Below are 16,994 nucleotides of genomic sequence, written 5' to 3'. Positions count from 1 at the left end.
CAGCAAAAATTACACACCTCCTCCAAAGGTGTTTAAAAACCCGCTCCCGTTCTTGCCACGCCGACGGCAAATTGCTTGCCCAGTTCCATACACCTTCTTGATCTCTGCTGGTAGTGTCAGACCATTGATTAAAACAGCAGTTTGTTAGAATGGTCTTTTGCAATTACAGCCATTGAATTCAGAGTCCCCTGTATGCATATAAGATTTCATTGGCAATCACTGATACATAAACGTTTTGTTTGTTTCTAAACGGTGAACCAAGGATATAGAAAGTTGCTGTGTGCTGAGTCAGATGTTTGGTCCATGTAGTTCAGGGATGGGGAATGAGTGGACCTCCGGATGGCCCTGGACTGCAACTTCCATCATTCCTCACCATTGACTATGCTGATGGGAGCTGCAGTCCAGCAACATTTAGAGACCCACAAGCTGCCCACTCCTAATCTACCCCTGCTTGAGTGCCATTTTTTTGGGGGGTGGGCAGGTGGGATATATAAATGTAATTAATAAATAGCCTTCCCTTTTGGTAGCTCTCCTGTGGCTCAGGCCAAGGTCCTTCCCAGCCCCATTCCTCAAAATTGTTTTAAGGCCAGCTGCTGGACAGCATATTATATGTTCCACTGCTGAGATGCAACTTGATCCCATTCACTCTGGTGGACTTTTCCATGGAGTTAACCAGTTGTGACTCCCTGCCACAACCCACACAAAATGCCTCCCTGCTGGATCAAACCAAACATCTATCTAGTCCAGCATTCTTGTCTCCCACAGTGGTCAACTAGATAACTTTGGAAAGCCCACAAGCAGGGTAACAGCCCTTCCCCACTGTGGCCTCCCATCCCCACAACTGGAATTGCAGGTCAGAACATGTTTCCAAACCTTCCGAAGAGGGTTGAGTGGGGAAGGGGTGATAGTTGTGAAAGTTTTCCCAACTAGCTTTCCAGTGCTTTCTTGGTATGCTGTTTCTACATATCCTCCACGCTGGTTGGCTGACACAAATAAGATAGTGAGACAAGGAACTGCGTGTCCCATACAACAGACGCAGCAGAGAGTTTCCCTAGACTCTCTCAAATGTCTCCACCTTAGGCCTAAAATTAGGCCTATGACAAGAACCAGTATTTTGATCACATTGGGGACCATAACGAACAGGTGGGAAAACTTTGGCCCTACAGATGTTGGACTTCAACTCCTGCCAGCCCCACTCTGCATGGTCAATGGTTAGGGATGATAGGAGTTGGAGTCTCACAACATTCTTTACTGTGGTGCTGGCGCCCACCATGTGGAATGATCTCCCCATGGAGATCAGGAGGGTTCCTAGAGTGGAGTGTTTCCGTCGACAATTTAAGACATATCTGTTTGCCCAGGCGTTCCCCTGGCTGTTAGCATTGCCAGCTATCCCTGATTATTTTAATGAGACATTTTATTGTTTTATTACTGTTTTATGGATTGGTTTTATGGCATTTTATTACGATTTTATCTTGTGAAGCGCTTTGGGATTTTTCTTTTTTACATAAATAAAAAGCAGCCAAGACATTTTCTCAAATGAATGAAATAACATCTGGAGAGACACAGGTGTCCCTGAGAGCTTCTCCAAAATTGAACTCATACTAATAATAAATTGTAGCAGATTCTTCCTTCCTTTATATGAAACTTGGGGAGTGCCTCTTCTTTCTGCCTGAAGTTTTATAAAGTACTTGCGTTTACAAATAATTTTAGAAAACTCAAAATCTGTGGGACACCCAGTGGAGGTTTGCCAGGCTCCATCTCTCTTCTTGTTTTTGACAGATGGCAAGATCTTTGTTTGATTTTATTTAGGATGGCTTTAGATCAGTAACCTGCTATTTTTAAGATGCTCTTGATGAAGGTTTTAGTATTGTTACCTCTTAATTTTTTTTTACTGATATTTGTAGTATTAGGGCGCAATCCTATGGCCACTAGACAGTGGCTAGATGACCGTAGGATTGTTCGGTTCCAGAAAAGTGCCTCCCTGCCCCCTCCCCTGCTGCCTCGTAGGCGGTGTGGATCGTCCCCAGGCTCGCGTGGAGCAGGGCAAAAGAGGTTGTTCCTGGGGGCAGGGAGTGCGGATGTGCCAGTATGATGCTTCCTATGCATTGTCCGGCCTCCCCCCTGGCTCTGAAGTCCCACGGCAAGACAGCCGAAATCGGCCATCTAGCCACGAATGCAGGGCAGCTGGAGTGTAGAGGAGTACATCCCCTCCACGCTTCACCTGCTCTGCATTGGATAGGCAGTTGCCTCTCCCGATAGGATTGCTCCTTTAATTATATATAGTATAGAATAGTATAGAATAGTATAGTAGGGTTGGAAGGGGCCTACAAGGCCATCGAGTCCAACCCCCTGCTCAGTGCAGGAATCCAAGTCAGAGCATCCCTGACAAATGGCTGTCCAGCCTCGTCTTAAAGGCCTCCAGTGTGGGAGAGCCCACTACCTCCCCAGGTAATTGGTTCCATTGCCGTATTGCTCTGACACTCAGGAAGTTTTTCCTGATGTTCAGCCGGAATCTGGCTTCCTGTCACTCGAGCCCATTATTCCGTGTCCTGCACTCTGGGATGATCAAGAAGAGATCCTGGCCTTCTTCTCTGTGACAACCTTTCAAGTACTTGAAGAGTGCTATCATATCTCCCCTCAGTCTTCTCTTCTCAAGGCTAAACATGCCCAGTTCTTTCAGTCTCTCTTCATAGGGCTTTGTTTCCAGTCCCCTGATCATCTTTGTTGCCCTCCTTTGAACCCTCTCCAGCTTGTCTGCATCCTTCTTAAAGTGTGGTGCCCAGAACTGGACACAGTACTCCAGATGAGGCCTAACCAGTGCTGAGTAGAGGGGAACTAGTACTTCCCGGGATTTGGAAGCGATGCTTCTATTAATGCAGCCCAAAATAGCATTTGCCTTTTTTGCAGCCACATCACATTGTTGGCTCATATTCAGCTTGTGATCGACGACAATTCCAAGATCCTTCTCGCTCGTAGTGTGGTTGAGCCACGTATCCCCCATCTTGTAACTGTGCATTTGGTTTCTTTTTCCTAGGTGCAGAACTTGGCATTTATCCCTATTAAATGTCATTCTGTTGTTTTCTGCCCAGCACTCCAGTCTATCCAGATCACCTTGAATTTTGTTTCTGTCTTCCAAAGTATTAGCCATCCCTCCCAATCTCGTGTCATCTGCAAATTTGATCAGCATTCCCTGCACCTCCTCCTCCAAGTCATTAATAAAAATGTTGAAGAGCACTGGGCCCAGGACTGAGCCCTGCGGTACCCCACTCGTTACCTCTCCCCAGCTTGAGAAGGTCCCATTGATAAGCACTCTTTGAGTCCGATTCTGTAGCCAACTGTGGATCCACCGGATCGTTGTTTCATCTAGCCCACTTTGAGCTAGTTTGCTCATCAGGATATCATGGGGCACTTTGTCGAAAGCTTTGCTGAAGTCGAGGTATATGATGTCTACAGCATTCCCACGGTCTACAAGGGAGGTGACTTGATCAAAAAATGAGATCAGATTTGTCTGGCAGGACTTGTTTTTGACAAATCCATGTTGGCTTCAAGTAATCACGGCATTGTTGTCAAGGTGCTTCCAGATGGATTGCTTTATGATCTGCTCCAGAATTTTCCCAGGGATTGATGTCAGACTGACTGGTCTGTAGTTCCCAGGTTCCTCCTTTTTACCCTTTTTGAAGATAGGGACAACGTTAGCCCTCCTCCAGTCATCTGGCACTTCCCCGGTCCTCCATGATTTCTCAAAGAGAATAGACAGCGGTTCTGAGAGTTCTTCTGCCAGTTCCTTTATTACTCTAGGATGCAGTTCATCTGGCCCTGGAGATTTGAACTCATTCAAAGTAATGAGGTGTTCCTTGACCATATGCCTGTCGATCTCAAGCTGCAATCCTGCCCCTTCAGCCTGTACTTCGCCTTTGCCAGGGGGGTCATAGACCCTCTTTTGGGAGAAGACTGAGCCAAAGTAGGAATTGAGCACCTCTGCCTTTTCTTTGTCATCTGTTATCATTTTGCCATCCTTATTTAATAGCTGAACAACCATTTCTTTCCTCTGCCTTTTACTATGCACGTAGCTGAAGAAAGCCTTTTTGTTGTTTTTAGCATCCCTCGCTAACCTCACCTCGTTCTCCGCTTTAGCCTTCCTGACGCCATCCCTGCAATTCTGTGCTACCTGCCTGTACTCTTCCTTTGTTACTTGGCCTTCTTTCCACTTCCTATATGTGTCCTTTTTTGTTTTCAGGTCATCCCTAAGCTTTTTGTGAAGCCACATTGGCTTCTTCTGTTGTCTTCCACCTTTTCTTCTTGTTGGAATTGTTTGTGATTGTGCCTTGAGAATTTCCTTTTTTAAAAGTTCCCACCCATCTTGGACTCCTTTTCTCGCTAGCATTGTTTGCCATGGGACCGTCCTGATCATTGTTCTGAGTTTATTAAAATCAGCTTTCCTAAAATCCAGGGTACGCGCTTGAGTACACTCGGCTTTTGCTTCCCTTAGAACCAAGAACTCAAGTACAACATGGTCGCTTTCCCCCAGAGTTCCTGTAACTGCTACTTTATCCACTAAGTCATCTCTGTTGGTTAGGATCAAGTCAAGGATAGCCGATCCTCTAGTTCCTTCCTCTACTTTCTGTAGGAGGAAGTTATCCGCCACACAAGTCAGGAATTTCCTGGAGGGGCCATGTTTTGCAGAATTTGTCTCCCAACAAATATCGGGGAAATTGAAGTCCCCCATTACTACTACATCATGCTTCCTTAAAACATTGGCTTTTTGCTTTTCAAAAGTTTCATCCTTGGCTTCTCCTTGATTGGGTGGCCGGTAGTAGACTCCGACCACCAGGTTCCTTTTATTCTTTGCTCCATTTATTTCAACCCAGATGCTCTCGATGGGGCTACCAAGCTCCTCCTCCTGTATTTCTGTGCAGAGATATGTATTTTTCACATACAGTGCAACCCCGCCTCCCTTTCTGTTCCTCCTGTTCTTTTTGAACAAGTTATATCCTTCAACTGCTGTATTCCAGTCATGAGAGTCATCCCACCAAGTCTCAGTTATACCTATCAAGTCATAATTTCCCTCCTGTATTAAGAGTTCAAGTTCGTTCTGTTTGTTTCCCATACTCTGGGCATTAGTATATAGACATCGAAGACCATGTGCTTCATAGTCTGGCTTTCTTCCTACATGTGTCTGAAGACTATTATTGGGCGCTATCAGCGCTGTTCTCTCCATTGCAGTGCATGCGCCTACGTCCATTGTTACCCCCAACATTACATCTCCCTTCCCCGTAGGATTCAGTTTAAAGCCCTCCTGATGAAGTTCTTCATGCTGTGGCCAAACACATTCTTCCCAGCCTTTGTGAGGTGCAACCCATCCCTAGCCAACAGCCCATCTTCCAGGAAGTATAGCCCGTGGTCCCAGAATCCAAATCTCTCTCGTCGGCACCACCTTCGTAGCCAGTCATTCACCCGGAGTATTTTTCGTTCCCTTTCTATCCCTCTTCTAACTACTGGAAGGATGGATGAGAAAACTATCTGGGCCCCAAAGTTCTTGAGTTTCCTTCCCAAAGCTTCAAAGTCTGACGTGATCTCTTCGTAGCTCCGCTTGGCGGTATCATTTGTTCCCACATGGATGAGAAGAAAGGGATACCTGTCAGTGGGCTTTATGAGTGCAGGCAACCTTTCAGTCACGTCTCTAATCTGTCCTCCTGGGAGACAACATACCTGGCGAGTCCACGGGTCTTCACGACATACTTGGGTCTCGATCCCACGCAGCAAGGAGTCTCCCACTACTACCACTCTTCTCTTCTTCTTCTTGTAGGCCTGGGTTTCATCGCCTCTGTTTGACTGACCTTTAGCCTCTTGCTCACTCTCATGCAGGTTCCCCTGTGATTCTTCCTCTGCAGGCTGTCCTCCAGTCTCATCTGCAAGTACCTGGAATCGGTTCCACAGCTCCACCGCTTCCACTGGTGCAGAGTGGCGTCTAGTTCTTCTTCTCCTAACTGTCACCGTTTTCCAAGGAGTATCCTCTACTCCATTTTTCTTCTCCTCAGCATTTCCCACTTCTGCCTCATCTTGCTGTTGCTCTTCAAGCTTCTGGTCTGCCCTTTGCTGCTGTAGTTCCCCCATTCTGTCCAAGAACTCTTCGTGTTCTCTTATTCCCCGGAGGGTTGACAGTCGCCGCTCCAGTCCACTTACTTTTTCCTCCAGCAGCGTGATCAACTTGCACTTGTTGCAGGTGTAGGCCATGTTGTTCTCAGGCAAGAAAACAAACATGGCACACACCTTGCAGGTCACCACCACTGGGGAGTCTTGTCCTTCCATAGCCCCGTTTCCCTTTTTGTGTCTAGCTTTGTGATTGTTCTAGACTAGCCTGTGCCTGCTCCTCTACTCAGTAGAGGTTAAAAGCAGAGTCCCACTGGTGTGGAAGTGTGTGTTACAAGACAAATAAATGGGAAAAAGTTAGTTAAAAAAAAATGTTAGGGGCCTCCCCCTTGACCTCCCCTGCCGAACTCCCCTGGCCAACTCCTGTTTGCTCCCCCCGTTCGCTCGCTCTGGTCGCTCGCTCTCTGGGAGCTTGCCTGCTTCTGTAGTCCCTGGACCAGCTGGAGCAGCTTGCTCTGCTCTGCTCAGCTGGGAGGTGGGAAACAGACAATATATACTAATAGCAATCTCGGTTTTCAGAGTCCAGCCCTTTTGTAGCCAAAGCAGCAGCATCTGTGCACAAGAGGGGGAGGTATCAGCAGTACTGGGGAAATCCCAAGATTTGCAGAAGTCAAAAAATATTTTAGGAGTGGGGGGAAATGCTAACGGGGATATGGCTACCAATGGCTGCTGGTTGTTATGATTAAGTAACACCTCCAGTATTGGAGGCAATATGTCTCTGAATACCAGTTGCTGGGGAACACAAGTGGGAGGGTGCTGTAGCACTCATGTCCTATTTGCGCACTTCCCACAGGCAGCTGGTTGGCTACTGTGTGAACAGAATGCTGGACTAGATGGACCCTTGGTATGATCCAGCAGGGCTCTTCTTCTGTAACCCAAATAGCCTAATTAGAAGCAAGCATAGTCAGTGCCTGCAGAATGCTTACTGATTGTTGGGGATGGGGGATGGAAATCTGATGGAGCGAGGGGAAAGGAATGGGGTGGCTGGAATCCTGCACAGGGAGCAGTCCATGCTGCAACATCTTACTGCAGGCAGGGCCCCACATATTGTTCTTTCTTAATTGTACATTGTTTTGTTGTCATTTATTACATTGCATCTTCTTTTGATCATAAGTTATGTTGGTTATTCGTTTAACAGAAAAATGAGATGGAAATAAGGCATGTTTTAAGTCCCACTGTGGTCAGTGGGGGGGGGGGGTTACTCCCTAGTGCAGGCTGGCTGGATTTCAGGCTTGCAGGATCTACTTTGCTTTTCTACTAGAACCCCAAGACCCACAAACTGGAGCCTAGTGCAAAAGACTTGCACTTAGAATTAATCTGATGATGCATGTGATGAAGGGGGCAGTGTCCACAAAAACTTATGCCAGAATAAATGTGTTCAACTTTAAGATACCATAAGACTCCTTGTTGTTTTTGCTGCAACGGTCTAACACAGCTACCCTTCCGGAACATGGAATTAAAGAATTCTGAGATTAGGAAGGTCTTTTGAGTACCAGAACTGAATGGAGCTCATAGTCGTTCAAAAATTCATTCTTGGTTACCCCAAGCTTTCTTCATTTCAGCAGTATAATTCGTTTTGTTGCTTCTCTTGGTAAAAATATTGGGAGTCAGGAACTTTTGCCAGTCTAGTGCAAATCACCATGAAATGCACCAGTTTATCCAAATCTACCTTCTTCCCATCCTTGCTGTAGTAAGGATGCACTCTTACGCATGTTTAGACAGAAAAAGTCCTACAACTCCCAGCATTCCCCTTTTCTGTCTAAACATGTGTAAGATTGCACCCTAAGTGTGTTTAGGATTACATCTTAAAATAAATCTCAGGTTTACTAATTTTTATCCCTTCCACCCTTCAAATAAAATTGACCAGTTTACATACAATAACAGTATTATAAAATATAACAAATAAGAATATAACAGACTAAGAGCACAGTCCTATGGCTGCTAGTCAGCGGCTAGGTGGCCATAGGATAGGTCGGATCCCGAAGAACCAACCCTCTCCTGCGCTGCCTAGTAGGCAGCGCGGATCAGGCCCACACTTGTAAGAGCAGTGAAAATGGGGTGTTCCTGGGGGCAGGCCAGGGCGGGGAAGTTGGAAATGCTCGTACGACACATCCTATGTGTTGTCTGGCCACCACTTCCCGCGCTCTGAGATCCTGCAGCTAGACAGCCAAAATCGGCTGTCTAGCCGCAAAAGCAGGGCGGGGGTAGCGAGGAGGAGATCTGCTCCTCACCACTCCTCCCACCCTTCACTGGATAGGTGGTCACCACCGGGCTTGGAGGCGACCGTTGATCCACATAAGATTGCTCCCTAAAAAAATTAAGAACACACAAAAGCCACATTAAAAAATCCATCCTGGGCAGTTTTTAAATCCATCCAAAGGTTGGAATCAGTTAACGGTGAAAACAGCAAAGAGTCTTGTGCCACCTTAAAGACTAACACATTTATTCTGGCATAAGCTTCCACGGACTACATAGCAGACTTCATCCTATGCATGGAGTATTATGGAGCGTTTCAGGGTCATAAGGTTGGGGTGGGAGAAGAATTGTGAACAGTGAGGTCAGATGGAAATTACATGCTGAAATTGACAATCACATTAACAGTGATCATTTGCAGCGCAGCTGTTGCCGGTAACACAAACATCCTGGCACTAGGTAAGCCAATTATCGCGTCAGTGGAATTAAAAACAAGCAAACAAACAGCCATTATCCCGATTCAAGCATCTGGCGATGGAATTAAACCTGCTGATGAATTCTAACCCAGCCATCTCTCGCCCTCCGGTCCCCCTTTCAAGCTCCTTTGCCCCTCAGCGATCAGTAAGGAGCGTCCCGTTTCTGAGTATTGCCGTTTCTGATGCCAGAACTGTATGCATTTATTTTGTTTTCCGCCTCCGGAGAGCCTGGCCTGTTTTCCCGATGCAGAAAGGCAAACATCGGTGCGACGCTGTGCGGCCCGGTCTATCCTGGAAGGTGGGCGGGGGCAGGATCGGGCCTCTCCCGGCCTCATCCGGTCTTCTCCTTTCGCGTTAGGCGCTTGCGGCAACAGGGCGCGGGGCCTTTAAGCCAGCGGCCCCGCCCCGGGTCAGCGAAAGTTTCTGGCTGTTCCTGCTGCAGCTGTGGCCGCCCGGAGCCCGCGACGGGAGCCGGGGAAGCGGCGGGGCGCGCCGCACGCAGGTGAGCCCCTGCTCCGCCGCCCTCTTACGCCGAGGGGAAGAGGGGAGGGGGCCCCCTTCCCTCCCGGCCCCCTTCCCTCCCGGCCCCCTTCCACGATCAAGGGTTTCTCTTTGCTTTCGTGTCTTGCTTTTCTCTCCCAGCTTTCTGCCACAGGTCCCCCCCCCCCGCGCAAAACAACCGCCCCCCCCCCCGCAACCCTTTGCAGGCTGCTTTTTGCCTGATTTAAGCCTCGAGTCTGAGCAGTGTTTACCTGGCGTCTCCACCTCTGAGCATATACAGAGCGCTTTTCTAAGCGAGTCAACTTTAGCGGGATCAGGTTTCTTCGTGAAGGAGAGGTGCCCCGGTTCAAAGGTTGTCCAAGGGTAGGGGACCTGGTGCCCTCCAAATATTTTGGACCACAGCATCCATCATCCCTGGCTGTTGGCTATGCTGGATGGGCTTATGGGAGTTGTAGTCCAAAACATCTGGGGGGCACCAGGTTGCCTATCGCTGTTTACATCTGGGCCGTAGCTCCTTCCTAGGTTCGCAAGGGTTGGCTGTGAGGACTCTGCATATGCTCAAATGAACGGGTTCCAGGTAAATACTGCTTGGACTTACCTGGAACTAACTAACTAACTAATTTATTTATTTCTATACCGCCGAAGCTCTCTGGGCAAGGGTTCCAGGTAAGTCTTGCGTAGGGATCCCCTGATGTGACCCCCACCCTTAGATCTTTGGGTACGCAAGATTTTGAGTCCCAAGCTTTGCTTTCCGTCTCTGTGTTCCTCGCTTACCTGTTTGTTTTATTACTCAGTTCCAGTATTTTCCTGAGTTCACTCTGGTTTATGAGCAGTGCTTCATTTACAAAATTATAGATGCTGGGACATTTTGGAAGTCCCAGCTCTTGCTATTAACTCCAGATACTTATGGTGGCCCCAGAGTTTAATTTTGAGCAAGGACTTGCCCCACCCGCTATAGTCTGCCATGAAAACACCAGCGAAAGGTCCCTCTAGGAGTCACCAATGACTCAGTGCTTGCACAGGAGGAACCTTTCCTTTCTTTTCCTTTCCTTGCCCCAAAACCAGTTTGGAAGGCATGTGTGAAGTTGTTGTTGTTGTTGTTACATTTCTTTTATTTATTTAAAGTAATTCTATGCTGCCTTTTAAGGCAAAGCCTCCTAAGGCTGCTGGTAAAGAAGCATCTTTGAGCATATGCAGAATGTTTTTCCCCTTGCTGGGGAGGAAATGCCAAGTTCAGATGACATGGCCTTGGGGAAGGTTTCATGTGCTTCCTTAGAGAACTGAGGGAACTTTGTGCATGCTCAAAGGTGCTGCCTGTTACATCGCAAGATCGGAGCAGCACTGACCCTGTGTCAACACAACCTTATTCATGGACTGGTTAAAAAAATCATGCTGTGTCTGTGTCTGGGGACAAGGACTGTTCGTTTTTTACTCAAGCGCTATGTTATGGATAATTGTTCAAGGAGTCCAATTGTCTGAATTGCCTCTTTGGGAAGAGGGCATGAGGTGTGCATGTGTGGCTATGTGGGACCTAACCAGGCAAATCAATTAAGCAGGAAGCCACACTCGATCATGTCTTGCTTTCCTATGCTCAAATGTCACATTTCCCCCAACGTGGCGCCCTCCAGATGTTTTGGATTACAGCTCCCATCAGCCTCAGCCAGCACAGTCAGGGATAATGGGAGTTGCAGTCCAAAACATCTGGGGGGGCGTGTTGGGCAAGGCTGCTCGAATGCTAAAGAGCTTGCGAGCATGGCTGGCAAAAGTGCCTTGCGCTCTTGAAGTGGCTGGGAAAAGCAGGAATCTAAACGGTGCTGGTTGCATTTGAATGATTCGGTGCTAGCCAATTCAAGTAGCCCAAACAGCTTCTGAAGCCAGCCAGCCAGCTGTGGACATAGGCCGGCCAGGTGCCCTACTTTACAGAGGACAATCCTCTATTTTGGAGAGCTGGCAAAGGACAATTCTTTATTTGAAGGTGTCCTGGATTTAATGGGCTGCTCAGTCCATTAAAGTCTGGGTTAAAGATAAAGAACCTTAAGAAAAGAGAACAGGACCTTGAAGGTAGCACCTGGATAGCAGGCAGAGCAGGCACACTGGTCACCTGCCATCCTTGCTATGGGGAGATGTATTGTTTTCCTATTTAAATTACAGTTCTTATTTCTAAATTTGTGCCTATGCATATAAATTAGCACATGCTAATGTTATGCAGCTTGGCCTTGTTTTGGGGTGATGCATTTCCTCCTCTTTGGAGATGTGTCAATGGCCACCCTAGCCGGGGTCCCTCCTTGGCCACAGCCACGTTCCTTGGAATATGGGGCTGTGCATTTGATGTGTGTGTTTGTGTGGAGGCAGGAGAGGGGAGTTCTCTGTTCTTGAGCCTCCCTTCCTGTTCTCCTAAGACGTGTTTGTCTTTCTGATGGCAGAGCAGACTGTTTTCTGAGACATTCTTCCTTCCCGCTGTGGGAAAGTATGGGGCTGCTGAGCAGGGAGTTGTGTGTGTCTGTGAGAAGAGAAACTTTATGTGCACACTCTGGATTGGAAGGAGACAGGAAATTCCTTCACGAGATAGCACAGGAACACAGGAAGCTGCCTTATACTGAGTCAGACCATGACTCAGTATAAGGCATCTCTTACTATGGGCAACCTGGGTAATACTGGGCAACCATCTCGCCCAGTATTGTGGACACTGACTGGCAGCAATGGCTCTCCAGGGTTTCAGGCAGAATTCTTTCCTAGCCTTACCTAGGAGATGCCGGGGATTGAATCTGGGACCTTCTGCATGCACATCATGTGTGTTCTGCTGCTGAGTTATGGCCCCAGTAGATGGCCACTGAGGAGCAGCCCACTCTCCTAGCCTTCCTGTGGATTCAGTATGGTTCTTTAACTTAGAGATATGTTGTATGGACATTTGTGTCGCATGTATGCATGTACAAAAGTAAATATAAACAGGATCAGATCAGACCAAATGTTTGCCTGTTCCAGCATCCTGTTTCTCACAGTCACCAACGAGAAGCCTCTGGGAAGAACGCAAGCAGGACATGAGCATAATAGCATCCTCCCGCTCGTGTTCCCCAGCAACCGGCATACAGGAACCCTCAGATACTGGGAGTGGCATATAGGCATCATGACTTGGAAGCATCGATAGCCTTCTCCTCAATGAATTTGGCTAATCCCCTTTTAAAGCTGTTCAAGTTGGCAGCCGTCACTACATCTGGTCGTAGGAATGGGTACAAACGTGAGTACGCTGAGAGTGTACACAACTTCACTGGTACACACGTTCGTTGTACATGCCTACAGTTGTGCAAACCATTGGTGTACAAAGATGTCTTCCAGCCAGAGAGAGAATGATGTGGAATAGTGCAATTTGTGTGCGCAGGATATGGATCATTCGCGCTCTGTAGTATTTCCAGATTAGGTGTTTTCTATCTCAACCTGCCTGTGGTACTGACTGGAATGCCATCTGGGCAGTTGCTTACATCAGCATGCATATCTATGCTGGCTGGGCATGCTGGAAGTTGTAGTGCCACACATCTGGAGGGCACCAGTTGGGGAAGGCTACTTTAGAGGAAGGATGGGATTAAAAAATGTAATTAAAAATGCAGCAAAAATATTATGTTCTGCTTCCAAACAGCAAAGGCAACTCTCTAAAGAATTTCAAAACATCCCACTTTTTATGAAAACATTTTTTCTTTAGCATCTAATATATTAATTTAAACTGTCCAATAATCAAAGTTCTCTGGGTAGTGTACAATACATTAATAACATAGAGGACAAATATGAAAACAAAATAAAATAAAATAAAAACAGCACAGAATAAAACAGAGATGAAACCAGCAGCAAAAAATGAAACCATTACAAAATTCTAAAAGCAAATTAAAACCACCACCGGAATAGAGTTTTAAAAGCACTAAAACAGTTCTTAAAAATGCCTGGGAGAATAAAAAGGTCTGTTCCTGGTGCTGAAAGGACTGTAGCGTAGGCACCAGGTAGCGTAGGCACCAGGCGAGTCTCTCTGACATTCCACAGAGGGGGTGCCTCCACTGAAAAGGCCCTCTCTCTTGTAACCACCCATCTCACCTCATTTGGTGGGGGCACTTGGAGCGCCTCAGATGATGATCTTAATGTCTGGGTAGATATATATGGGATGAGACGTTCCGTCAGGTTGGACCCAAGCCATTTAGGGCTTTAAAGGTTAAACCAACACTTTGAATTGAGCCCAGAAATGGACTGCAGATGGAGAGGGGCTGGCATCATATGATCACAGTTAGCAGACAAACCACCTTATTTTGAGCTAACTGGAGTTTCTGGACCATTTTCAGAAGCAGCCCTCACCTGTAACACATTGCAGTAATCCAGACGGGAGGTTAGCAGAGTGTGAATAATGGTTCCAAGGCTGTCGCTGCGCTAAGGTCTTTGCAAGCTCAAAACCATCGACTGCGCTGTGTTGCTTTCAGGCCACCACCACGATGGATCCAGGCCAAGTCACCCGTTATTAGCAACAGGCCTCAGAGGGCAACCCCAAAATTCTGAGGAGAGAATGATTGCTATGTGGCTTATGCATTATGGAGAGCAAAGGGACAAGGCTCCGGACCAGTCTGAGCAGTTTAAAGAGAGATACGGCCCATGGAAAGGATGGACCCGCCCCCCCGCCTGCCTTACACCCAAGTCACCAAGCAGCTGAAGAATGAGGTTCAACCAGCTTTTTGCTTGTGGCAGAGTCAGTTACACTCCACCCACCATGATTCTAAGCCCCCTCCGTTCTCACCACCCCAGTGACCATCGTGTGTGGAACAAAGGGATCTGGCTTTCACTGAGTAAGACTATTGGTCCATCTAGCCCAGGGGTGCTGAACCTCTGGCCTACCTGGGGTTCCCCAATTGGTGGAAGATGCTGGGAGTTGTAGTCGAACAACATCTGGAGGACACCAGGTTGGAGAGGGTGCCCTAAGGAGCTCAGGGGGGACATATATGGTCCCCCCTTTTACTGTCACGACAACCCTTTGAGGTAGGTTATCCTAAGACATTAGTTTGTGTCCCGAGAATACCCAGTACATTTTGTGGCTGAGCAGGGGTTCAAGCCCAAATTCCACTGACTTAACGCATGAAACCAGGAGTGGGGAATGTGTGGCTGTCCATGTTGGACTATGGCGCCCATCAGCCCCAGCCAAATTGACCAATAGTCAAGGATAGGGATGTACAGATTGTGTGAAATTCATTCCGTCTGTGTTTTGTGGATTGTCAGGCGTTTTTTGTTCCGTCATTTGCCCATTGACAGAATCGGATTTTTTTTGTTTTCGAATTTGTGCAAATTCGCATTTCTGCAAGTACGCAGTTGTGCAAACGCGCAGATACAAAAATGTGCAAATTCCCCCCCAAATGCCCATTTTCACACTTTAGCGTGGGGGTGGGAAGGCACATTTTGGACTGGGTGTTTTTACTTTGTGTATTTTTCTATGGTGAAATTTGCGCAAAATTTGGGAAGGTTAGAAAAGCCGTCTGTGGAATTTGCCTGGCAGGGGAAAAGCTGGTCCGCTGAGGAATCTGCAGGTCAGGTTCATGAAAATCCGAACTCATTTGGTTCTGTTGCAGATTTCTCTGACATCCCTAGTCAAGGATAATGGGAGCTGTAGTCCCAACATCATCTGGAGGGCCACAAGTTCCACATCCCTGCACTAGACTATACTAGCTCTCATATGTTGCAATATTCCTCTTCTGTAGGATCTTTATTATTAATCACCTCTTTTGGAATTGGCTATGGGGGGGGAATCTGGCTGGGAGGATTGTGGTGTGTTTGGGGTCCATCCTCTGGTGGTCCTTGTGTTCTTGGCTTTTGCTGTGTCTCTTTCTTCAAACCTGTCGGGTATTTCATCAAATATAACATTGGGGATGGATTCCTCTGGGGAACCCTTCAGTGGTCGAGGTTTGCAGACAAGCCCTATCCCTGGAGCAACCTATGAAGGCTCCACGGGCCAGATGCAGTAACTCTGGCTCTGATTAGGCCTGCGGGGAAGGAGCATATGTTACTCGTGATTTGACTTATCCCATGGATTTCAATGGGTGTATTCAGAGTATGACTTAAGTCTGGTTCTGACCCATTGTATGCGAATGATATTCAAGAAATTGAACGTTCGTTCTTGGCTTTTAATTCGAAGCCCAGGTATCAAAATATTAAGGGACCCAGGTTTCTTTTTTTCCCAAGCATTGCAAAAATATACAGATACTGTCTGTGTGTGGAACAAGATCCTGTGTTTATAACCTTGAGTTTTTCTGTCAATTGGGCTTTGACATGATCTAATCTTTTCAGCAAATATTGCAGTCATTCCCATATTTGAATCGTCTTCAAATGGCGTTTTCCTTTGTCCTCCCACTCTTTCATCACGTTAATAACAAACTCAAATGCTGATGTGTGATGGCTCTGATGTAGCTAAAGTGGGGCGACTGAGAAACAAGAGGGAAGGAGCAGCATATCCAGGGAAACCCAAACATTTGTGGAAGTAGGAAAAAATATTTAGGGCAGGAAAAAACCCAAGAGGGCAATCCCTACCCCACCCAAACAGCCCATTGGTGACTGAATGTGCTCAGTGGCCACAGAATGCTGAGTGTTTGTTTGGAGGGAGGGAATGGAATGGAGTCTCTCAGAAAAGGGCATGGATGGCTGGAATACTGAAAAGGAGCCCCTCACACTGCAGCATTTTGTTGCAGCTCCCACTACTTCTTTTGGCTGTCTTTTTCCTTAGTTCCATTTGCAAAATATTAACACAGGTCCTACATGATATAGCGCACAACTGCTATTTGCAGAGCTGGTATAGCCTAGTGGCTAAGAGATGGAGCTACAAGTCAGGAAGTCCCCAGTTTGAAACTGGCCTCTGCCATGAACTCGCTAGGTGGCTTTGGGTATGTCCCAGTCTCTCCCAGCCCTGATCTGCCCTTCCACCTCAACATAATTTTTGAGCCATTGGAGGCAAGGCATTGAAAACTTTAATGTGAAGCAAAACGATGCAAAGAACTTGTTTTGAAACCAGGCGCCAAGGCTTAGTTTAGCTTAGGGGTGTTGGACCCTGAATCCGCCTCCCAGGGTTCCCCAGATGGCTCTATCCTGTTCCCTCACCGCTTTTCTCCAACCTCCAAATGTTTGGTGGTTTCCTGGCTTTTGTGCAGTTTTCCACCCATTCTGACAGTGGAGATTGGCGGCTCCTATTTCAGTGGGGCTGTGAATCCATCCCGTGTTTCATTCAGAACCACCCAGAACTCTAAATGTGCTATCCACGGTGCTGAAGCTATTTTGCGGATAGGCTTCAGCACCTTGGATAGCACATTTAGAGTTCTGGGTGGTGCTGACCGAAACCCAGGTTGAAATGCCACTCCCAAGGTGTAGTCACAGTCCGTAAGAGCTTTAAGCTGAAATATGCAGGTATGTTTGGTATCTTGGCTCTGCTCGTCCACCCCTTTTGCCTTCAGCCCCGCCCACCACTGGAATTCGACCCCAGAGACCTTCTCCAAAACTGAATTCAACCCTTGGCCTGAGAGAGCTTTGACACCTCTGCTTTCGCTAATACAGCAGCTGGGCTGCTCTCCGAGGCAACGACTGGTTCTGCTTGCATCTGCTCCCGTCGATGGGTTAAATGAAGCTGCAGTGTGGTGTAGTGGCAGGAGTGTTGGACTAGGAGCCGGGAGA

The 16,994-nt window shown here is 47.3% G+C and overlaps 1 protein-coding gene across 6 annotated transcripts in view; it reads left to right on the top strand.

The window, feature by feature from the left end:
* Window positions 1-16,994, top strand: part of SYTL4 (synaptotagmin like 4) — a 46,830-nt gene that overhangs the window by 5,180 nt on the left and 24,656 nt on the right. For 3 of the 6 annotated variants that reach the window (XM_084813874.1, XM_084813873.1, XM_084813867.1), the window contains exon 1: window positions 8,494-9,321. The exons of the other annotated variants lie outside the window; for them this stretch is intronic. The gene's annotated coding sequence lies outside the window, so the exon portion shown is untranslated. Of the gene's footprint in view, window positions 1-8,493; window positions 9,322-16,994 lie in introns of those variants that run through there. 6 annotated transcript variants of the gene reach the window in all.

This window comes from Heloderma suspectum, chromosome 9 (assembly GCF_057233095.1).
Source record: "Heloderma suspectum isolate Gila_16-S chromosome 9, 16-S_ref, whole genome shotgun sequence".
Lineage (NCBI taxonomy): Eukaryota > Metazoa > Chordata > Lepidosauria > Squamata > Helodermatidae > Heloderma > Heloderma suspectum.
Note: the sequence above shows the minus strand (reverse complement) of the source record. Positions and strands in the feature narration are given on the sequence as shown.